This window comes from Cervus elaphus, chromosome 9 (assembly GCF_910594005.1).
Source record: "Cervus elaphus chromosome 9, mCerEla1.1, whole genome shotgun sequence".
In the NCBI taxonomy this organism is placed as follows: domain Eukaryota; kingdom Metazoa; phylum Chordata; class Mammalia; order Artiodactyla; family Cervidae; genus Cervus; species Cervus elaphus.
Window position 1 is genome coordinate 33109240 of NC_057823.1, and position 25401 is coordinate 33134640.

The window sequence follows — 25401 nt, forward strand, 5'->3', positions numbered from 1 at the left end:
AGAGTAGACCCTGCTTGCTGCAACTAGAGAAACAGCATAGCCCCAAAAGAAAATAAATAAATAAATACATAAATTTTTTTTTTTCCGTGAGATGAGTAGGAAGTATGTGGCAATCATTCCTGTCACTTTCTCTAACTGGGAATCAAAATACTTGTAAATATCTTGCTCATACTGACTCAGAACACTAAGCATTTTAAAAAGAAATTTACTTGGAGTTACACTGCTAAAAAGAATTCTCTTTCATTCTACACACACACATTCTATTTCAATGTAAGTAATTTATTTTATACTGATTATATTTCCCTATGTTACTAAAGTATTCAGGATAATGACTTTTTATGGTTGTATAGAACACATCTTTTGGATGCACATTACATATTTAAATATTCCTTGATTGTTAGACATTTATAGGGTTTCCATTACTTTATTAATATATATAATATGGCAATGACCATGGTCGACTGAAAATATTTATGTGAATCTGTTATGTTTAAAAATTAATTCTTCCTATTATATTCCAAAAATATTTTACCAGCTTACACTTCTACCAAAATAAATGAGAAAAACCATGTCCCTGTATTTTTGCCAGTACTGTATATCACCACTGAAAACAAATTGCAATTCTTTTTTAGCTTGAGTGGTAAGGAATACAATTACCATTTTATTTTGCATTTTTTGGATGATGCACTAAGTTCTAAGAAAACTTTTTTCTTGGGATCTTACATAGGACATCTGCTGAATAACTTTCCTTCTGGATTGTTAAAATGTTTTTCTGTTCATTTCAACTCAATTTTTTTTTTTGTATGAGTTTATCCGCTAGCTGGGTATGTGAACTTGGATAACTGATGACTACTCTGGACCTCTTTTTCTTCACAGGTAAAATGATCACTAAAGTTCCTTCTGCAATTTGAAATGAGAGCTGTGATTTAGTATAATTTCTGATTGAATGGTTCCAAAATATAACATTAGGTTTGGGTGGGAGTTAACTCATATAAAGTTTCTTTTTAAGGCTGAATAGCATATAAATGTTATAAATTCCTACATTTCATATTTTAAAAAATTCAGTGTCTGCATAAACTAGTGATGGAACTACCTTTTTGTGTAATTCAAAATAATGTGTAAATATTTCACTTCTATCTTTTTAAAGTATTTACATTTTTTTTTAATAAAGGAGAGAGGATTGTTTCTGGCAACCATGATTCATGGTCGCCAATTAAACATTATAAAGCAATTTTTATCCTATTGCAATCACACGTTTACACACTCCCTCTGGTGGTTTATTGAACATTCCAGACCACATTAATTTCTTAGCTGCTCTGTCTGATGCTTAAATATGTCCCCTCGTAAACTTTCTTCATCTATCCAGAACTGACACTGTTTTTTAACATATCATTTAAGATGAAGGTGAAAAAAAAATTGGAGGATGATTGCTGTGCCACTTTAATTTAAAACAAAAGGAAACAAGACAATCCATTAACTCAATTCAACAAAAATTTGTTGATGATTGAGTGCACCAGACTAAGGTAAACAAAAATCTACAGGACAGTTTCTGTGCTAGGGGAGCTGTGTTACTCTTTTTATCCTTTGCATGGCACGTAGCCTGTGGAGCACTGGGAGAGACCTGTGGGCTGGCTTAGTAGGGTTCTGCTTTGGCCCCTCTGGTCAAGGTTTTAGTTTCTGGCTTCCAAACTCACTAGTGTCCTTTGAGATGTTTGTGATCCCACGAGGTTTCCAGTCCCTCAGTCCATGCTGCCCTTCACAGCTGAGTCCTTTCAGGACAACCATAAGACCCCTTTGGACCTTATGATCTTCCATCGTACTTCCTTATCTCTCTGGGGAAGGGGAATGGTGAGCATTGCTGCCTTATTGAGTCACTCAGTGGCCCAAGGGAAACTTTGATGGGGGCTGTGCCGGCCTACTGTGGCTTCCTTCCCACTTGACTGCTGTCTGTAGATTCAGCCTTGATGGCTGCAGGTGGGGGACATGTCCCATGTCTCCTTCCAAAGGGCTGGCACACCCAATCATCTTGCATTGCTCACTAGATCTCCTCTTCTTCCTACTCTGAGGAGCCAGTCCAGGCAAGGGAAAGTGAAAGTGAAAGTCGCTCAGTCATGTCCGATTCTTTGCGACCCGTGGACTATACAGTCCATGGAATTCTCCAGGCCAGAATACTGGAGTGGGTAGCCGTTCCCTTCTCCAGGGGATCTTCCAGGCAAGGGGGAAGGGGAATTACACAGCCTTGCTACCAACATGTTTGATTGAAGGGGAAACAAAGAAACACCCTAGGGTGTCTGTCTCTAGTTCCTACTCACACTTGAATTCTGTCCCCCTGGAGCAGAGCTAGTTTCAAGTCTCACGCATGAACAGGAGAGAGTCACACAAAAAGCACATAGTTAATTCATCCCTTATCCCCAAACAAGGGATATCCCAGAGAAAGGTGGGGTGTCAGCTGTGTGAAACTGTACAAAGTTTAAGGAGAATGAGGGGCGAAATGAGAAAGAAGAGATGAGGAGGCCATGAGTATATTTCAGAAATAAATTTCAAGCCTTTGGTAGTCTGGGGATGGAGGAAGCATGGCTGGAAGGTGAGGAGTGTATGTGGCTGGCAAGAAGTTTAATATGTCACGTTTATTGAGCACATACTATGTAAAAACACTGTTTTAAGACTTCAGATGCTTAATTTCACTTATTTCCAAAACAACTGCTTCCCCCACCACTTACAGATAAAGGAGCTGAGGTTCACAGAGGTTAAGTTAGCTGTCCAAGGACAACACACAGCTAGTTTGTGGAAGAGGCAGTCTGGCTCCTGAGTCCCTAAACACTGCAGTAGTAACAACTTGGTAAAAGATCAGAGGGAGGACTATCTCAAGAAGAGAGCAGATTTAATTTTAGAATCAGGCTACCGGGATACCTGGAGAGAGAGAGGGGAAGAAACTGATGGATTAGGAAGAAAACCCACTTTTAGTAACTATTTAATCACTAACACACAAGTGAGAAAGGGAATAAGAGGTGACAGAAAAGGCAAGTACAAGACAAGATGACAGCTGAGAGGTAAGACTGGGCAAGGGCTGAGGGTGCTTCTCCCCATGAGACAGCTCAAAGGAAAGTCTGAGTGAAGTACTAAGAAACTCTGAGCTCAGTAGGGCGTCAGGACAGCTGGAGAGGCAGTCATGCACCACTGGCAGGACAACTTTGATTTCCTCATTGTACAGACATCAAGTTGGCCAAGAGTTAGAAGGATGGCTGGGGATCTGAGAGCTGTGAGGAGCTGTCTGGAGTCACTCCTGTGAAGAATGCAACAATGTCAAACAGAAAGAAAGGAAAAACTGCCACGTCAGAGTGCAGTTATGATTATGACCCAGTTATGCACTAGACACTATATTATAGACATTATAGGTACTACCTTTCTTCATGATGGATTTGTATGATAAAGATGGTTGTTGTTCCATCGCTTAGTCATGTCCAACTCTTTGTGACCCCATGGACTGCAGCACTCCAGGCTTCCCTGTTCTTTGCTATCTTCTGGAGTTTGCTCAAATTCATGTCCATTGAGTCAGTGATGCCATCCAACCATCTCATCCTCTGTCGCCCCCTTTTCCTTCTGCCCTCAAGCTTTCCCAACATCAGTGTCTTTTCAAAACAGTTGGCCCTTCATATCAGGTGGCCAGAGTATTGGAGCTTCAGCTTCAGCATCAGTCCTTTCAATGAATATTCAGGATTGATTTCCTTTAGGATTGACTGGTTTGATCTCCTTACTGTCCAAGGGACTATGAAAGCTTATCTTTTATCAAAGCCTATGTGTTTCTGTCCCACGTGGACAGAGAAGCCTGGCATTCTGCAGTTCATGGGGTCACAAAGAGTTTGACACTACTTAGCGAATGGACAACAAAAACAAATGTGTTTCTACGACTTGAAGGTAAAAAGTGAAAAAGTGAAAGTGTCAGCTGCTCTGTTGCATCTGACTCTTTTGTGACCTCATGGACTGTAGCCTGCCAGGCTCCTCTGTTCATGGAATTCTCCAGGTAAGGTAGAATACTGGAGTGGGTAGCCATTCCTTTCTCCAGGGGATCTTCCTGTTCAAGGGATCGAACCTGGATCTCCTGCATTGCAGGCAAATTTTTTTACCTGAGCCATCAGGAAAGCCCACCAACCTAAAGGTAGTTTAGAATAAACCTGTAGAAGGTAGTTCAGAATAAATTTGTTGTAGTCAGCACACTTTGAGCCTTTCTCACGTGAGTCTTAGTAACTGGGACACAGAAAAAATAGGTGGTGAGAAGCATCAGAGTGGGAACTGATGTAGAGATAACAAGTAGAAATGCTGAAGGCGAGTCCTGGTAACTTCAGATCCTCTTGAAGTGTAGAGATGTCATGTCACTTCAAGTCAGTTCATGTTTAGCATCTTTGAAATGTAAACTTTTGACCTAAATTTTTCCATTTTGCAAATTCTTGACATTTCAGACCTATTGCTCTGAAATTTTTATCTTTCTTTGAGATTGCAGTGTTGAGCAGGAGACCATAGGTTGAATGGTCAATGTACAGTCTCGTAGATGAATCTGTATCTTCAGAACTGGTTGGGAGTATGTTTTTGTAGAAATTCCATTGTTGATGTCTATTTTCTTCTCATGGTCATGTAGAGGAATACATTTTCATCCTTTATTTTATCTTCCTAAGCAAAATAAAATATGATATCTCTTCAAAAACATTTAAGAAGGAAAAGGAAAAACCAGTTTGAAAAAAAGGTCAGCAAGACACAAGGAAGAATGATATTTGCTGAAAGCGCCTGTCAGAAGGGTCTGAATAATACAGATCAGCCAAGGGAAACAAGGCACAATTAAAGCAAAACTCATTCCCCCAAGATAGCTGAAATGCGAGTTTATGAATCCTGAGAAGTAGGGGGCCAAATGAGGTCTAATTGTGTCTTATTTAACTTGGCCTTTTATATGGATAACCCTTGGCTCTCTTTGCAGTTATCACACTTTTGTCAAACTGACCTTATTCTAACATGTTTTTCTTCTTTTTTTGCAAATGTGAAGTATTTTTGATCATACAATAGTAATTCAACTAATAAGGTTTTCAACTACAAAAGTAGACTATGCTCTGATGGAAACCATATTACCAGCAGAAAGAGTTCCATTCCTTACTATCATATTCTAGCTTGAATAGTTCTCACAGCAGGACCTTTAAAAGGGTCCAGAAAATAGTTCAAGAAGTACTACTTTTGCAAAGATTCACATACTCAGTTAGAACATACTAGAAAAATAAGAGATTAGCTCATTCAGATAAATAGATGTTCATAATTAGGAAAAAAGTTTCAAAATATCATCAACCGCAAGTAGTCTTCTGGTTGCACAAAAGACAACAGAAAAGAACTGCACTATCAGTTCAGTTCAGTTCAGTCACTCAGTCGTATCTGACTCGTTGCGACCCCATGGACTGCAGCACGCCAGGCTTCCCTGTCCATCATGAACTGGAGCCTACTCAAACTTATGTCCATTGAGTCAGTGATGCCATCCAACCATCTCATCCTCTGTCATCCCCTTCTCCTCCTGCCTTCAATCTTGTCCAGCATCAGGGTCTTCTCCAATGAGTCAGTTCTTTACATCAGGTGGTCAAAGTATTGGAGCTTCAGCATCAGTCCTTCCAATGAATATTCAGGACAGATTTCCTTTAGGATTGACTGGTTTGATCTCCTTGCAGTCCAAGGGACTCTCAAGAGTCTTCTCCAACACCATAGTTCAAAAGCATCAATTCTTTGGTGCTCAGCTGTCTTTCTAGTTCAACTCCCACATCCATACATGACTACTGGAAAACCATAGCTTTGACTAGACGGACCTTTGTTGGCAAAGTAATGTCTCTGCCTTTTAATATGCTGTTTAGGTTGGTCATAAAGACGCTTCCAAGGAGCAAGCATCTTTTAATATTATGGCTGCAGTCACCATCTGCAGTGATTTTGGAGCCCAAAAAAGAAAGTCTGTCACTGTCTCCACTGTTTCCCCATCAATTTACCATGAAGTGGTGGGACCAGATGCCATGATCTTATTTTTCTGAATGTTGAGTTTTAAGCCAGATTCTTCAGTCTCCTCTTTCACTTTTATCAAGAGGTTCTTTAGTTCTTCTTCACTTTCTGCCATGAGGGTGATGTCATCTGCATATCTGAGGCTACTGATATTTCTCCTGGAAACCTTGATTCCAGCTTGTGGTTCATCCAACCCAGCATTTCTCATGATGTACTCTGCATAGAAGTTAAACAAGCAGAGTGACAAAATACAGCCTTTACGTACTCCTTTTCCTATTTGGAACCCGTATATTGTTACATGCCCAGTTCTAACAGTTACCTCCTGAACTGCATACAGATTTCTCAGGAGGAAGGTCAGGTGGTCTGGTATTACCATCTCTTGAAGAATTTTCCACAGTTTGTTGTGATCCACACAGTCAAAGGTTTTGGCATAGTCAATAAAGCAGAAATAGATGTTTTTCTGGAACTCTCTTGCTTTTTTGATGATCCAACAGATGTTGGCAATTTGATCTCTGGTTCCTCTGACTTTTCTAAATCCAGCTTGAACATCTGGAAGTTCACAGTTCACATATTGTTGAAGCCTGGCTTGGAGAATTTTGAGCATTACTTTGCTAGTGTGTGAGATGAGTGCAATTGTGCGGTAGTTTGAGCATTCTTTGGCATTGCCTTTCTTATAGAGATTGGAATGAAAACTGACCTTTTCCAGTCCTCTGGGCCCCTGCTGAATTTTCCAAATTTGCTGGTATATTGAGTGCAGTACTTTCACAGCATCATCTTTTAGAACTTGAAATAACTCAACTTTAATTCCATCACCTTCATGAGCTTTGTTTGTAGTGATGCTTCCTAGGGCCCACTTGACTTCACATTCTAGGATGTCTGGCTCTAGCTGAGTGATCACACCATCATAGTTTCTGGGTCATGAAGATCTTTTTTGTATAGTTCTTCTGTGTATTCTTACCACATCTTCTTAATATCTTCTGCTTCTGTTACGTCCATACCATTTCTGTCCTTTGTTGTGCCAATCTTTGCATGGAATGTTCCCTTGATATCTCTAATTTTCTTGAAGAGATCTCTAGTTTTCCCTATTCTATTGTTTTCCTCTATTTCTTTGCATTTATCACTGAGGAAGGCTTTCTTATCTCTCCTTGCTATTCTTTGAAACTCTGCATTCAAATGGGTCTATCTTTCCTGTTCTCCTTTGCCTTTCACTTCTCTTCTTTTCAGTGCTACTTGTAAGGCCTCCTCAGACAACCATTTTGCCTTTTTGCATTTCTTTTCCTTGGGTATGGTCTTGATCCCTGACTCCTGTACAATGACACAAATCTCCATCCATAGTTCTTCAGGCACTTTGTCTATCAGATCTAATCCCTTGAATCTATTTCTCACTTCCACTGTATAATCATAAGGGATTTGATTTAGGTCATACCTGAAAGGTCTAGTGGTTTTCCCTACTTTCTTCAATTTAAGTCTGAATTTGGCAATAGGGAGTTCATGATCTGAGCCAGTCACCTCCCAGTCTTGTTTTTGCTGACTGTATAGAGCTTCTCCATCTTTGGCTGAAAAGAATATAATCAATAAGACTTTGGTATTGACCATCTGATGCTGTCCATGGGTAGAGTCTTCTCTTGTGTTGTTGGAAGAGGGTGTTTGCTATGACCAGTGTGTTCTCTTGGCAAAACTCTATTAGCCTTTGCCCTGCTTCATTCCATACCCCAAGGCCAAATTTACCCATTACTCCAGGTGTTTCTTGACTTCCTACTTTTGCATTCCAGTCCCCTATAATGAAAAGGACATCTTTTTTGGGTGTTCTGGAAGGTCTTGTAGAGCCATAGAACCATTCAACTGCAGCTTCTTCAGCATTACTTCTCGGGGCATAGGCTTGGATTACTGTGACATTGAATGGTTTGCCTTGGAAACGAACAGAGATCATTCTGTTGTTTTTGAGATTGCATCCAAGTACTGCATTTTGGACTCTTTTGTTGACTATAATGGCTACTCCATTTCTTCTAAGGGATTCTTGCCCACAGTAGTAGATATAATGGTCATCTGAGTTAAATTGCCCCCTCCCAGTCCATTTTAGTTCACTGATTACTAAAATGTTGATGTTCAAACTTGCCATCTCTTGTTTGACCACTTCCAATTTGCCTTGATTCATGAACCTAAGGCTCCAGGTTCCTATGCAATATTGCTGTTTACAGCATCAGACTTTACTTCCGTCACCAATCACATCCACAGCTGGGTGTTGTTTTTCCTTTGGCTCCATCTCTTCATTCTTTCTGGATTTATTTCTCCACTGATCTCCAGTAACATATTGGGCATGTATCGACCTGGGGAGTTCATCTTTCAGTGTCCTATCTTTTTGCCTTTTCATACTGTTTGTGGGGTTCTCAAGGCAAGATTACTGAAGTGGTTTGCCATTCCCTTCTCCAGTGGACCATGTTTTGTCAGTCTCAACCACGGTCTCAACCATGACCCATCCTCAATAAATGTTGCTTAGTGTTGTTGTTAATGTTGTTGCATTACACATTTTCAAATTTCTGGGACTGTCAAAATATCACCATATTCCCATATAGTGTCTACCTTTGCCAGAGTACCTAAACATCTCCTCACATTAATGTCAGCTATATTTTCACTTATGTTTTTCTCTGTTATGTTTATCATTAACAAATCTAAAATCTGGTATGTATAGGGATCAGAATTTTCCTTTTTCTAGAGAGCCTCACCATCATTACCTTTATAATCAACTTTCCCACTGATTTGAAATCTACCTTTTCAGAGTTTGTTTATAAGTTCTTAGTATCTAACTAAGATCAATCATGTTTGCTGAGGAAATGATGCTAGAGTTGAGTGAATTAGATAAAGGTGCTACTCATAATGCTGAGAAAATATTCTAACTGACAAGAATACTATAAAAAACACATTCTTTCACTTAACTATAGAAAAACCCAAATTAGACATAGTTCTGAACCTACCCGTCTTAGGGTTTATATTGAAATATATAACATTTTCTGACAGAGATTCATTCAGTCATGCCCGACTCTTTGGATGCCCAGGATACATGTGATCCCACAGACTGCAACCCTCCAGACTCCTCTGTCCATGGAATTCTCCAAGCAATAATACTGGAGTGGGTGGCCATTCCCTTCTTCAGGGGATCTTCTTGACCCAGGGATCAAACCTGGGTCTCCTGCATTGCAGGCAGATTCTTTACCATCTGAGTCACCAGGGAAGCCAAATATTTTCTGAAGGAGATTTAACTTGTTTAAATTGAAGTTTAGTTAATTTACAGTGTTGTGTTAGATGCTGGTGTATAGCAAAGTTTTATATACATATAAATGTTTTATATATATATATATATATACATGCACATAAACACACACATATAAACTTTATATATATACTTTTTAGATTCCTTTTATTATAGTTTATTACAAAATAATATCGTTCTTAATTTTACTTCTTTTGGCCAAGATTCCCACGAAAGTCTTAAGGTCTTTGTTCCAGCTGATCAGAATTCTAGTCCCACTTGGCCATCAACTCACAGTGTGCACTTAGGCAAATCACTCACTCTCTGTGGGACTCCATTTCCCATTTGCAAACGACTGTTCTGCATTAGATGACTGACACCTTCCCTCTCACAGTTTTATATATATTTATATATATTTAACTATATATAATTCTATTTGAGACTTTGTGAATAATCTGAAGTTGAATTAAAGTTGGAAGGAGAAAGGTGGTCTCTCTGTGTCTTTAGTTTTGTGTTCTTTTTTTTTCATGTGGGGTTGGGCTTTAAAAAACTTTAAGAGAAGTCATTTCCCTTGAGAAACCAACATATCATGTCCTAGGAGAACTGGCATCTGGCCTGGATGAAAGAAGAAGGAAGAGAGGATAAGAATGAAGGCCAGGAGGACAAGATGGCAGGAGCTTTGGTTCTGAGGATTCATAAATGTCCTTAACTCATATAGACTGAATTCTTGTCTGCCTATTTACCCAGATCTTGTGTAAGAACATCTTGAGGAAAATATTAACAGGGTGAGTGACCTTCACTGGGTTTAATGATTCACTGATTGTAAAAACTATTTTACCTGGAATTGCAATGAGTATGCATCCCTGGAGCCTACACCCACGAACCTAGAAGGAGGCCCCCCAGAAGTGTGCTAAGTGGACAAAGGGAGCCTGGCTAGTCTATATTTACCTAACCAGATAATTGAGTGAACTAAAAGGTCTTTTATTATCCTTGTGTGGATTACATACTTTTTAGAGTATCCACAGTCATTATTAAAACCATGTGTATTCATGACTTACTTCTGAGCACCTTCTCTGAAAATCAATCCATACATGCTCAGGAATGCAAACCACACTCATTTTAGAGTCCGTGTAAACAAACATAATTAAGGAGGCAAATTTACTTCAGAAATTATCTAATGCCTTCCACATTAAAACAGAAATGACTTTTGGCTGTTCCCTTCTACTTAGATGGATAATTGTTAAATTCAGATCTGATATTTCTGGAAAAACAAGTTAAAAAAATCTCAACAGGCTCGATCTAGTTCTCCATCCCCATGTTCCTTGCAGTGACAGGTAATTCATAGAAATTACTGTCTCAGAATAATTTTAAATACATCTTTCTTAAGACTGACTCAAGATGATCTCATAAGATTATAAGTAAAACTCATAGTTAGAGAGCTGGTGCTAAAGCGGGGAGAAACTCTCACAGAATCAGAATACTTTTGTTGTACAGGAAGAAGAGACTTCTACTGGTAGTCTTGATTATCGAAAGGAAGGAAATCAAACAACTTCAAAAATTCTCATTAAAACTGTATTTTAATATATTTTCCCCAAGACATGTAAACTTAGTAAAAGTTCTTGATCCAACACTGAGTTGTATATTTTGTTACCTTCCTGTGCTTACTGGTCTTTCTTAAAGCTAAAAATGGGCTAGATTTTACAATGTCTTACTTATTTCATGGCACTACAAATATTTAGTCCACTAAACAGCTAATCCTTTTCACGGTCAAAACCATTTTAGGTTATAAATATTCTTTTAGAAAATATTAATAAATCAATATAATATGAAAGTGAGACCTATGAGAGTAATTTTATGAAACAGTATTTTAAGAAAATTTAAGAATATGAAATATCTCTTTTAATAATCATTCTGATTTATTAAATATTTTTGCTTATTTTGTTATGGATCTAAATATTCAACTACTATGTCAGCATCCTCTATATTTTGCTTTAAAGCTGTTAAAATATTTCAAGTTAAGGTTGGTTTATTTAGAAATATTTAAACTTAGAATCCATAAATAAGAATTCATAAATATGTTATTTTAGTTCATTTAAAAATTATATTTAAAATATTTAAAGTTTGATTACATAAGCAACAAAAGAATATAGACTCCTGGTGAAAATGAAAACTCTAAAGATATAGGTCAAGTTTTTCCAACAAGCATCTGGAATCTAGGTCTTCTACTGAGATGATGTGAGCACTGCTGTCTGCCTAGAGTGTACCCTTTCAGCTAACTGCTTTTGGTATATATATTTCCTTTGCAAAGTATAGAGCATCCTGGAGTATGTTTAACACAACTGGTATGAAATGGTTGCGTTTTTCCATAGCTAGCTTTTTCACTTGCTAATATGTCTTAAAGAGTTTTCCCTATTAGTACATATAATTGACTTTATTATTTTAAGCTGTTCTTTAGCACTTTATGGAATAGCTCTTAGAAAGTCATTTTCTATTCTAATTTTAATAGGTAGTTCAGTTGTTTCCATTTTGTTTACAAGGATTAAGAAAACTGCAATGCATTGTGTGCCTCCACACAACTGCCAAGTCCCAACAGTATCATCAATAGGCTTTTTTTTCTGAAGCTTTGGCACAGCCAATTCTAAGTTTCCTAAAGATTATTTTTTACCCTCAACCTCTATCAAGGCATTTTCCCAAACCAAGACCATTCTCTCTCTGAGAAGCATTTTGAGAACAGTTGTTACAAAGTTTTTCAAAACTTCCCACCTCATTTTACATCCTCAGTGCTTAGCACTGGAGATAGCTGGTATTTGATAAAACATTTTTGTTGAATGAATAAATGATATATATGGGACAATAAGAGCATTGAACTGGGAATGAGAAGAGTTAGGCTTTTGTGACTTGGGTTTGTGATCCTGGATATTGGAAAAATTGCTTCTGAGTTTTTTTCCTTCTTCAGAAATAGAGGTTGGTCAGCCTGGAGGTTTCAAAGGTCTTGCCCAGTGCTCTGCTTTGTTCAGTTCAGTTCAGTCACTCAGTCGTGTCCGACTCTGCGACCCCATGAATTGCAGCACACCAGGCCTCCCTGTCCATCACAAACTCCCAGAGTTTACTCAAACTCATGCCCATCGAGTTGGTGATGCCATCCAGCCATCTCATCCTCTGTCATCCCCTTCTCCTCCTGCCTCCAATCCCTCCCAGCATCAGGGTCTTTTCCAATGAGTCAACTCTTTGCATGAGGTAGCCAAAGTACTGGAGTTTCAGCTTCAGCATCAGTCCTTCCAGTGAACACCTAGGACTGATCTCCTTTAGGATGGACTGGTTGGATCTCCTTGCAGTCCAAGGGACTCTCAAGAGTCTTCTCTTAACACCACAGTTCAAAAGCATCAATTCTTCAGCATTCAGCTCTCTTCATAGTTCAACTCCCACATCTATACGTGACCATTGGAAAAACCATAGCTTTGACTAGAGTGACCTTTGTTGGCAAAGTAATGTCTCTGCTTTTTAATATGCTATCTAGGTTGGTCATATCTTTTCTTCCAAGGAGCAAGCATCTTTTAACTTCATGGCTGCAGTCACCATCTGCAGTGATTTTGGAGCTCTACTTTGTAGTTCTATCTTTTTAACAGGAGCTAGGAGTGGTTTCTACAGTGTTGTACACTTAGTAGGTGCTAAAGAAGTATTTGAGTATATAATTATCTAATATTCAATTAGATATCTAAAGTATTGAAATATAGCTAAAATTTAAATTCATGTTTATAAATTCATCTTAAAAAATGTGGATAAAATGAAAAAGTCAAAGCTTAAGGCAATTTGTCACACTAAAAGAACATATTTATGAATCTTGGTATTAATCCTAAATATTTAATCCAGAAAATATAGATCTCTAGGGATCAAAGGGAAAAAAATCCTTTAGGTGAAAATTTCTTAGGGAACTACTATACTTCCTTAAAATAAGGAATCTGTGAATAACTGCACCTTTTTAAAAAGAAAAGTATGTTCATTTTGGACTTGAGAGAGCAAGTTGTTTATTAGATTGCATCCTTATACTCATATATACTATACTCATATACTGATTTCTATAAGAAGGAGAATATCTACACTGACTTTAAGAAAAAATCAAATGTCCCTGTTTAATTATCATACATCATGCATCGAAAGAATCCATGATACTCTGTGCTTCAAGTCGGTTAGTTCTTTCAGGACTGCTCTAAAATGCTTCCCAGAGCAAGAAGAGCTAATTTAGATTTATAAATTGTGAGTGAAAAAAGGGATACGTATGTATATATAACTGCCTCACTTTCTATTCTATAAAGCACTCTCCTACCTTGTTGTGAGAGGAGAGGTCAAAAGAGAGGAAGCATATTTTACATAAATTCTTTTACTGAAAGGAAAGTCTTCAGGGGTTTAAAAAACTAACAAGTAAAAGATGTACAACCCCCTCCCCCGCCAAATTCTCCTATCATTGTGTAGTTGGGTAATTTATTTTTATGATTTAAAATATTTGAACCTTGAGCATGTTAAATATTTTTACTTGAATGGAATTCAAATATGATTACTTAAGTAACTATTTTCTTAAAGTCAATATGGCTCTGATTGAATCACTAGAGTTTTACTTGAAACTATATGATTAGAGAACTCCCCTAAGGGTTTTATTCCTTGATTTTTCTTAGTGTATTCTTATTATTTCTTCAATAACAACAGACTTTGCTTGAGAATTCTTGTGTAAGAGTAATGTGGTAATTGTGTCAACACTCACCATTATATTATTTTTCACTAAACTATTAGAATTTAGCCTTAGGTGCTCAATGGTTTTTAAAAAGGTTAATTTAATAAACATGCAATGTTCTCTGTAAAACAATAACTTAGTGAATTTTAGAACTGGGAAAAAGATTCAGTTGCTCATTTGTGTTAATACCATGATTTCATCACAGAGGAAAAAAAAACTGCACTGACATTTCCTTCTTCCTGATTATTGGAGGGTAGGTACAATTTATTGGGGCCTTACTGTGTGCCAGGACCAACGTTTAGGCAGGTGAAGTTACTGTAATGAGACTAAAGAATAAGTTAGTGGCTTGAGGAATGTCAAAGTTTATTTCTCTCTTAGGTAAAGTCTGGGTTAGTTGTTCAGTCATTCAGGGACTCAGATTCACAGTAGTCTGTGTGGTCTCCAAGGGTCTCTCTGGGGCCATTACAGTAAGCAGGAAGTGGAAATTTAGCATAGGGGATTGTGTTGTGCAGCGTTTATGGGCTGAAAAGTGTCATTTTGCTTAAAATTCTGTTGGCTGGGACTTAGTCACATGACTGCACCTGGCTGGACAAAGTTCTGGGAAATGTAGTCAATGCCTTGGCAGCTGTTTTCCAAGTACAATTTTACCATGTGAAGGAAGTGACGCACAGCTGGCAGAATCTGCCATGATGTTTTACGTAATTATCTGATTTACGCTGAACTACTCTGAACAAATAGGATTTTATAGAAACTAATCCATTACTTATCCAAGGTCATACAGCTTGTAAGTGACAGAGTCAGAATTTGACCTTGGCCTGTTTGGCTCCAAAGTCCATATTCTTAATCCCTATGTCATACAGTATAACAAAGGTTAGAATAGAGCCCAATCAACTGGGTTCGATCAATTGCAAATATTCCCTTTCTCCAGATTTCCCAGAGCCATATCATCTACCCTGCACAGAGAAGGAACAGTTGTGTGTTTAGAAGGAACAGATGTTGCTCTAAGACAGTTAAGGGCATTCTGGAAGGTTTCTAATTTAATTCAGTTACTTTCATTTCAAATGCATTTGTTGTAGTCCATTTTGCTGACTTGGGTTGGCTGAATCTACACTCATTCCCAATCATTTTCCTTGCTTTTCTCTAACTCAGAAATGGAAATCTGCGATCCCCTAGACTTGCCTCACCCAGTGCTGGTCACCAGGCACAGTTCTGCCAATGAGATATAAAGGGAAATAGTCTAAGATTGGTTTCCTGTTACAAATAAAAAGACAAAGCCCTTCAAAAAGGCTTTGGGCCTATTTGCCTTATTTTTGTCTCAAATGTGAATGTGATTTCTACAGGTGATTGGTCACCTCATTACCTCGAGGATAAAAGTCTACATGCCAAGGATGAAGAGTGAGAAGATGGAAAGTTTCTTCTGCACCTGATGCAACAACCCTGGGGGGGCTAATCTCTTATGCATTTTCTATTATTTGCTTCAGAAAGCAAATATACTGAATGTCTTACCTCCAATTTCATTTCCTCCCTTCCTTCTGTTTTCCCTTCCTTCTTACTGTCCTTCCTTCCCTTCTCTCTTTTCCTTGTCTCTTCATTTCTTCCTCATTTTTTGACTTTAGACAATGGCAACTTGAGATTGACCCAGAATTTAGCGTTTTCTTCTGTCACATGTTTCATTGAGGTAGTGTGATAGGAGAAACAGATTGCATGAAAGTAATCACTCCCATTCTCTTTTTCTTTCTCTGTAATTCTAGGGATTATAATCCCCATTTATCCAGCCATTTTTACATAATAATTTGGGGAGAGGAACAATGTGTGTGTCTTTTTTTTTTTTTTTTTTTGCTTTTAAGATCTAATAGTGGCAATAAAAAAATAAAATCTTTCCTCTTGGTTATGCATCTTCCTTTCCTCATTGGACTTTTGCGAGTGGCTATTTAATTACCTTGTGGAAAATAGTAAAAGACAAACTTCAGCTTCTGAGAAGACTTTTGTTAACAAGTTTTAAATGCACATTTCTTGGAGGAAATGAATTCTCCATCTGAAAAGAATTTGAGTTTCTAAAGTTAATTTGGGTCCTTTATATAGTTTTTTTAAAAAAAACATCTTTCTGTTTGTGAAGCTGTCCTTGTAAGCAATGATGGGACACTGAGGTGAAGACTGAGAGAGAAGGAGTGGCTAGAACTCAAGAGGGTGGAAACTAGTTTTTCTGTGCTCTTTAGGCAGTTTGTGTGTTTCTGATGAGGCAAAACTTATGGTCAGTCAGAAGGGATTGGCATTATGGTGGTTTCTGTTTTGTTCTGCTAGCTGATTAGTGGTTCCTAATTTCTGGTGATGTGATCTGGACATTTTGTTGGACATACTTCTGGTCAGCCTTTTTTTGTATCTCTCTCAACACTGTTCCTTTCTTCCAGGCTATCACAGAATAACATTTAGGCTGGCAATTATGCACATTCTCAACCTGAAAAGACTAACTTGGTCCTGAGCCAAATGTATTGCTATTACCTGAATGAAGAGATCTTCATTGTTAATAAAGATGGTTTTTCCACATGTTTGTCCTGGAGAAGGAAACTACTTTAAAAGAGACATAATACAGAACATGCTTTTATTTTCTTCTTTATGTACAAAAGGTATTCCTTATTTTTCACTTCACAGGCTGCTGCTGCTAAGTTGCTGCAGTCGTGTCTGACTCTGTGCGACCCCATCAACGGCAGCCAACCAGGCTCCTCCATCCCTGGAATTCTCCAGGCAAGAGTACTGGAGCGGGTTGCCATTTCCTTCTCCAATGCATGCATACATGCTAAGTCGCATCAGCCGTGTCCGGCTGTGTGTGACCCCATGGACAGCAGCCCTCCAGGTTCCTCTGTCCACAGGATTCTCCAAGCAAGAATACTGGAGTGGTTTTCCATTTCCTTCTCCCTTCCACTTCACATAATGTATGCTAATATTTCTCTGCATAGCTTTTAGATATTAATAAAAAGACAAAGGAAAAACAGGCCTAAGCAGAATATGAAAATAATAATAAAATAATATAATAGCAATAGCAAAGGATCAGGGTTATTGAGTGACCTTGCACAACTCTGTGGGGGAGGTAGTGCTCCTCATGTAGATGTGCTGTGGAGAGTGTTCCATAGAGTTATACAGCATGGTGGCCCTGAAGGCACTTCGGTTGTATCACACATTATTCTAAGAAGAGTCTACTCAATCTTCACCATGATCCAACGAAGAGACCCTAATATCTTCACTTCATAGATAAGGAAACTGAGGTGCAAAAAAGTTAATGGTCAAAGAAATAGCAGAACTGAGATGTGAAACCAAATTTGGCTTCATGATCTAATTCATAATCATTTTACTATACTGCCCTGAGCTAGTTAGGACAGATCCAAGGGAAATATTCTCTGTTCACTCATGCATTATTAAAAAAAAAAATTTTTTTTTTAGTGTTCTGGGCATTGTGCTACATGCTGGAATAAAGCAATTCAACAACTCCATTTTTAGCCCAGTTTAAACTCAGAAAGTTACAGGATTGTCTTTTTCTGAGATTTTTAAACAGTGGTGTTGTCATGAATTTCCAGGGTGAGGTAAAGAGAACAGTGTGACTGATTTCTTAGGGTCCTTTGGATACACAAGAGTCACATTCCAGATACTTCTTGTGTAAGATTCTATATTACCCTCCTGATTCTGAAGTGAATTAGCACAAATGTTACCTTCCTTCTTAACCTTCTCCTTTTTCTCTTTCTCTTATTCTAATACTACCACTCTCCTCCTCCTCCTTCCATCTCATATTACTGCCTGAATGGGAAATCAGAGAAATGACCTAAATCTTTCCTACTAGCGAAAAATGTGCTAATTCAATAATCTCATTAAATTTATAAAAATAACGCTAAGTGAAACATATAGACATTTTATTTCTGAAGGCAGAGACTTAAATTGTGTTTTATTAAATAAATTGGGTGACCTTAACTCACTCCTTTATGGCTACACTAGTAAAATATGAGCCAAATGAACTCACAGAGGGGGCAGTGTAGGAAAAGAATAAAAACATAGAAAGAGGCAAAAATCCATCTGTAATCACCATGTTCCTTGTGTATTATAGTCTCAGGCCAAAGAACTTCTCAGTGAACATATTTTCCCCCTTAGGTTGATCTATATTGACAACCACCCATGGACACTAATTTTTTAAGAGTAGACTGTGGCTTGAAGGAGGCAGAGGCAACCCTGTACTATATTTCACTGAAGCACATCTGCCATGAAAATAACTGTTATTGCCGTTGCCACTCAATGGTCAATACTTTTCAGTATGAATACAGGGAGTTACATAAATTATATTTGCACCAGCTTACTTGAAACTGTGACAAGGTAGAGACAGGGGGGTGGGGAGGCCCAGGTTGAATTATCCCCATGTTCTCTGGTTGTTGTTAAGGAGAAAAAAAGCTGAAATGACAGGGCACATCAGGGTGCAAATGTAAGCAATATTTAACCCAGTATGTTAATAAAGAGCAAGATTTGCTTGCTGGTGCCCCAGTAAGCCATGCCTCATAAGCATTGTGGTTTCCAAAATTATTCCAAGTTAGGCACTGCTACAAGTTAAATATGCTGCTGGCTGTGAAATAATGAGAGGGATAATAAATATATAAAACTTGGAATCTCCTGATGAAAAATGAAAGTGATTTCATGAACCCAACCAGTCAAACTCAGATGAAAAACCCCCAGTGTGCTCACCATGACTAATGCCTTGGCCTTCCATGTGAGAATCTCAGATTCAATTTCCTATTCTGATATCTTGTTCTGGGGGCAGCTATGATTAGGATCATTACTGGGACAGCAAGTTCATCTAGTGCTGGTAAGTGTGTGGCTCCAATGTCTGGGTGGGAGAGAATAAAAGTTCAAAGTCATGGTGTGTGAACACATCCCCCAGAAAATGTGTGTCTACAGAATTGGGTGCAAATATTGGGATAGTTAATGACAGTAACACTCAACTTTGATATATCTATATGGAATACATTTGTTAATTATCCTATTCCTTACAACCCTGGGAAGTAGTCAAATGGGTTTCATAAAATCATCTAACAGTCGAGAAAATAGAGGCTCAAGAAGTCTTGCCCAAGGTCATATGATTGGTAAGTAGTAATGCCTAGAGGAAAAGCCTGATCTTACCACTACTTAGAGCTCTTTCCCTTCATCTCTTCATTGTTACTGTTTCCCTAACCTGCTCTTAAGCCCACAGGCATGCACATACACACACACTCTCTCTCTGTGGGGTATGAACAAAATAGGCATCCTGTCTAAATTAATTTATTTCATGAGATCATTTCTCCACACTCCATTTCACATTGCCTGTGGAGACATAAACCTAGTCTTGAGTAAAAGAATGAGGACTTTGGTCCCTAATTTGGCCCTAAATGTCATGCAGAAAATGTTTTCTTAACTCAATGTGAGCCCTGGAAGGCTTGTTTGCTTGACTTTCAAACACTGCCAGCCAGAAGACACATCATCCTAAAAGACTTTACAGAGAAGGCTAAATCCTTCTCTGGTGGAAAATTTATGCCTGAGAGGATGATACGGTACAGAAAAGATTTGGGAGGGGGGTGGCGGTACATAGGCTTAGTAAAAATTCTTTAGTTGGAAATTCCGGCCCATGGATTCCCAACCAAGCTTAATTTTGTAGACATTAGCTATTATGAATGACCATAATGGTTGGTACAGCCTCATCTCAAATTTCTCAAGAAGAGGAATGTCTCTTAATTAATCATTAAGGAAAAAAAAAAAAGAAGAATAAAGCAAGAAGAAAATAACATGTTTGTCTTATTCTAGATAACATTTTAAGCTCTTTGACCCTGCTGGGCCCACAGAAACAGGTCTGTGACACCAAGAAGTAAAATAAATTGCCAGGTCATAACACCTTGCCCATATCAGAACTCCTTTCAATTCAATAAATGATGTGTCATTAGAGGTGGGCCATTAGCATCATGAGGGAGGATATTTCAGGAGCTCTTTTTCTCTCTCTTCTGAACATTGGGGCTGTGGCTGAGTGCCACGATATTCTAATCTACCTGTCAGGAACTTCAAGCAAGAGGTTCTGATGGCTTCTGAGTCCACATTCCAAGGTCCCTATTTGAAACTAGCCTCTCTGTCATCAATATGGTTCTCACGGGCCTTGGGAACCAAGGGCTACTGTGTAGGATGGTTCAGTTCAGTTCAGTTCAGTTCAGTTGCTCAGTTGTGTCCAGCTCTTTGTGACCCCGTGAATCGCAGCACACCAGGCCTCCCTGTCCATCACCAACTCCCGGAGTTCACTCAAACACATGTCCATCGAGTTGGTGATGCCATCCAACCATCTCATCCTCTGTCGTCCCCTTCTCCTCCTGCCCCCAATCCCTCCCAACATCAGGGTCTATTCCAATGAGTCAACTCTTCGCGTGAGGCGGCCAAAGTATTGGAGTTTCAGCTTCAGTATCAGTCCTTCCAATGAACACCCAGGACTGATCTCCTTTAGGATGGACTGGTTGGATCTCCTTGCAGTCCAAGGGACTCTCAAGAGTCTTCTCCAACACCACAGTTCAAAAGCATCAATTCTTCGGTGCTCAGCTTTCTTCACAGTCCAACTCTCACGGTATACAATAGGATGTCTTCTGTCCAGTTTTCACATAGCCATGCTTTTAGAATAAGACTTCCAAGGCCTCTTTAAAGAGCAGAATACATGACATCTGGAAGTGACGATAATCCATGATCTCTTATTTATACCCTGCAACAGTGTCTCTCAGTTACAAGTTTGTATAAGGATCATATAAACCACACCGAAAACACCAATTACTACTTCCCTCTCCCAGAATTCATTAGGTTGGGGATGGGCAGATATTTTACATTTTAATAAATTCCCATGTTATGCTGATGCTGCTGGTAGGAGCCTCACACTTTGAGTGGCAGTGTTCTAGAACTAACTTTTCAGATTAACCAGTTACCTAATGCAGATTTGAAGAAATGGGAAAGATACAGACAGTGATGGAGAAAGGAGAATGAAAATATTTTCAGAATTTGTTAATGGAGGTCAAATATGAAAGCGAGTTCCCCAGAAGCAAGCTCTGGGACCTTGTGGGAGAGGATGAAGAATAAGAGAGGAAGGCAGATAGAAGAGGACTTCATAGAAAATGTCCTCTCTTCACATATTTAACCAAGGCCAATGCTGGTACTGACAACTGCCATCCAAGCTCTTCCTGTCTTCTCCACCTGTGAATGGAAACCCTTCAGAACATGGAGTGCCATACCTTTTGACAGTAAACTTGAAGCATGACTTCCCTGGTGGCTCAGACGGTAAAGCGTCTGTCTATAATGCAGGAGACCTGGGTTTGATCCCTGGGTAGGGAAGATTCCCTGGAGAAGGAAATGGCAGCCCCCTCCAGTACTCCTGCCTAGATAATCCCATGGGCGGAGGAGCCTGGTGCAGGCTACTGTCCATGGGGTCACAAAGAGTCAGACATGACTGAGTGACTTCACTTTCACTTTCTTTCACTTTGAAGCATGATAAACCAATCAGCAAGATGTGAGTCAATTATTATTCTTGAATGACTAGAAAATTCTACTTGCCTTTAAAGTTGAATCTATTCAAATGAATGATGGGAAGAAACTGGCATGGGGGGGGGGCACTGCAGGGGAGGGAGAGAGAATGGGTTGCTCGGTGCACTTTGAGCTGGGACATTGGGATACTGTGTACTGTTCTTTTGAATTCACCAAAGAATCTCAGACATGGATCTGCCTAGTCAGGATCCTTAGTAAACTTTGATTGACCATATTGTCCAGCCTGGCAGAAGTTCAGTCTGCTCTTTGTTGCTTCAGAAATGGAAAAATTGAGAACAACTGCCAAGTCTTTGAAGTGTGTGCCTGTGGGGCTGGGCCTCACAGCTGCTCAAACCTGAAAATAATTAAGTATTTCACCATTGCAATGACTCAGTTGGGGTTAGAACCTCGCCAGATTGGAGTCTGACTATTTTTAATGCATGAATTTCAAAAATAGTTGAGAGGTGTGGTCCAGAATATAATACATCCCCAAAAACTCATGCCCTCATGTAGTTTCTGGCAACCCAAGGCCTCTATGGCAGCCCACAAACCCACCAGTCCCATTACTAAAGCAGCCCCCAATTCTTTAGACTTTCCTGATTTCTCTTTGTTCCTCCCTCATCAGAAAGTGTCTCCTATGTCCTAAAATGCACTAAAATAGTAAAAGTGACTGTGGCTAGGTAATTTGATGACCACCACAGCTGGCTTCTTCTTGTCATTCATGCCTTAGCTTACTGATTACCTTTTCAAAGAAACTTTCCCTGACCATCCAATGTAAGGAAGCAGTCCTTAAAAAAAAAATCATCACACACTGTTTTCTCCACATCATTGACTACTCTCTCAGAAATGGCCTTGTTATCTTATTTATTTACTAGCTCCCTCCCCACCTTCAGTGTGAGCTCCATGTGAGCTGAGATCTTGTCATTCTTATTGATGACAGTATCTCCAGTGCCGAGACCTGTGTGTGGCACATGGTAGATGCTCAAAGCTCTTTGTTGATTAGCACTGAAGCCAAGGTGGAGATTAATGATGTTTACAGGTTAGCCCTACAAGGTAAAACACATTTCAATAAGACCCTCAATTCTTTAACTCATAGGAACAACAACAACAAAAATGTGGACATTTCAGTCTCTCCAGGGGAGCCTGAGCCAGGTTATGGTGGTGACTAGCTCAAGCCCCATACAAATGCTGGCATGTTCCATCACAAAAAGGACTTTTTTTTTGTCTGATGGTCCCTAGGTTATACATTTTAGAGGAAAGTAACATTGTTTCAAAGCTTTGTACTAGGGTTAAAATAAATTATAAAATCCAAGTACACAAACCCTTCTTATCTCTGCCTAAAATGAGTCTTTATTCATCTGTTTTAAATTGAACACATGTACTTTCCTTTATTGCTCATGTCCTTTCTGTTTCCCAAAGGACCAGAAAAGGGAAATAACAGGAGACAGTGACGGTGATGTTCTCTAGGATTTGTGGAGATACTTTGCTTTTGTTATTTGCCAGAACTCTTTAAAGAGTTTGAGAAAAGGGGAAAGTCTAAGTTCTGAAAGGTATTTCTTAGCGATGGTACCTCCCCAAGACTATGGGGAGTGGTGTTAGAGGTAAAGAAGCCACTTGCCAACGTAGGAGATGCAAGAGATGCGGGTTCAATCCTTGAGTTGGGAAGATCCCCTGGAGAAGAGAATGGCTATCCACTCCAGTATTCTTGACTGAGAAATCCCATGGATGGAGCAGCCTGGTGGCTACAGTCCATGGGGTTGCTAATAGTCGTACTCAACTGAGCACATGGCCTAGAACAGTAATTTATGAAGTGTGGTCCTCAGATCAGCAGCATCATTACCACCGATGAATTTATTAAAAATGTTAATTCTCCAGCATGACTCCAGACTCAAGGTGTTGGTAGGGCTGGATTCCTGGGGAGGATCTAGGGGAGAATACATTTTGTATGTGTGCCTTTTGGAGCTTTTGGTGGTGGCCAGTAGTTTTTGACTTGCAACCTCATCAGTCCAGTCTCTGCCTCTGCCTCTGGGAATCAGAAACTTGGGTGGAGATAGCCATTCATGTTTTGACTAGCTGGTTCAGATGCATGCCGAAATTTGAGTACCACTATCTAGAACCTTGCTACTCAATATATGACCTGCAGGCTAGCAGCATCAACATTACCTGGGAGCTTATTAGAAGCACAGAACCACAGGCCCTGCAATAGACCCCAAGAGTCATAATCAACATTTTAACAAGACCTTCAGGGGATTATTACCAACATTAAAATTAGAAACATGGGATCTAGAGTCTACTGGAATGTTCTGGTAATAAATCATACAAAAAATTCAGGATATTAAAATATTGTGCCTTGCTTTTGTACTACATTTTTAGGAGCTAACAAGGTTTTAATTTTCTTAAACTAATACATTTAAAGAGTAGGAGTAATCCAAATTTCTTTTTCCATGACAGCTTTTCTTAAGGTGTGCTCTTCAGATAAATCCTCTGGAGTACTTACTTAAATTCATATTCCTTGACCTCAGGAATTCCATACCTCAGTTCCATTAAATTAAAATTTACAGAGATATGTCTTGGAATCTGCATTTTTAACATGCACCTTGGTGATTCTCATATATTTTGGTCTAAAGGTGGTATGCTTTTTTTTTAGAGATAGTTTTCTCTAATTTAAACCTTCAGATTTGCCCTTGAACATTAACATTTGTCAACATCTAATGAGGAAATTGGCATGAAAACCAATGCTATTAGAAGAAAAAGCTGAATAAATTTTACTATACATTAATATGTTAATAAGTTAAATAATTACAGACAACTGCTTAAGGCTATAATCTCTTCCTTTGATGTTTCTGATATTAGCACATTGAAAGTTAAAAAGGTACTTTTCTGAGAAACCTAGCAATCCGTAAAAGTCTTGGAAAAAGGGCCCCCATTTATGTTGGATAAGAGTCTCTTTTTCTCTTATCATTTTCCCATCAAATTATTTTCTATCAAGAATACAAGCTGCTATGAAAAATTAAAAATATGATCAAGGAGAATTCACCCCTTCATCCTTGTTCATGCCTTCCTTCCTTCATTTTGTTGAGGTTGCGTGAGAGCTGCCAAGACATCCACACTGGTTAACAAATGGCTAATTGACAGTCACCCATCTGTTGATGTGATTGTGGCTGTTTTCAGATGGAGTCAATGATCATTAGATTTTGTTTCCCCTCATGGGGGAAAGCTGTGACATACTGATTACCTGACGGTGTTAGAAAGATTTCTGACTTATTGTTTATGTACACTAAATAAATTTTTCTTAAGTTTAGTGGTCTTGTCTCACCACTAGTTTCTGTCTAAATCCATAGTTCAATTATTTTTACAACTGCATACAGATACTGCAGTTTTTAATGGTAGTGGTGTATAAATTGTGGTTCATACATTGGAGTATTGCAGAAATAATTGGCAAAATTGGATGATTTGCCTTTCTAAGCTTAAGCAATTCTGCCCCTCCCCGCCCTCCACATTCTGTGCTTTCTCATATGCCCTGTGAACTCTCTGCTATATAAAATATATAAAAGCATTTCTAGGGTGAGAGGGGAAGATGCAAGAGTGATGCTCTAATCTTTTCACAGTGGAAAGACTTAACTATATGTGGCCAAAGAGAGTAGCCTTGAAGCAGTACACACACAGTGACAATCAAGCTCTGAGGCCTGACATCAATGTAGCTCTTCTCTTTGGACAGCAGCTCAGCAATATTAGTGTGGGATATCACAGTTGCTGTGTGGTGCTATTCTTGTTTTTCTCCCCTACTTTTTTGTACTTAACCAGCGACAATCTCTTCTCCTTGTGAGATTGGCCTCTCATCAAGACTGGGATCCATATGTGGAAA

General features: G+C 38.8%; 1 pseudogene; it reads left to right on the plus strand.

Annotated features, from left to right (window-relative positions):
• LOC122700740 overlaps positions 1-25401 on the plus strand; it is a 52255-nt pseudogene that overhangs the window by 17997 nt on the left and 8857 nt on the right.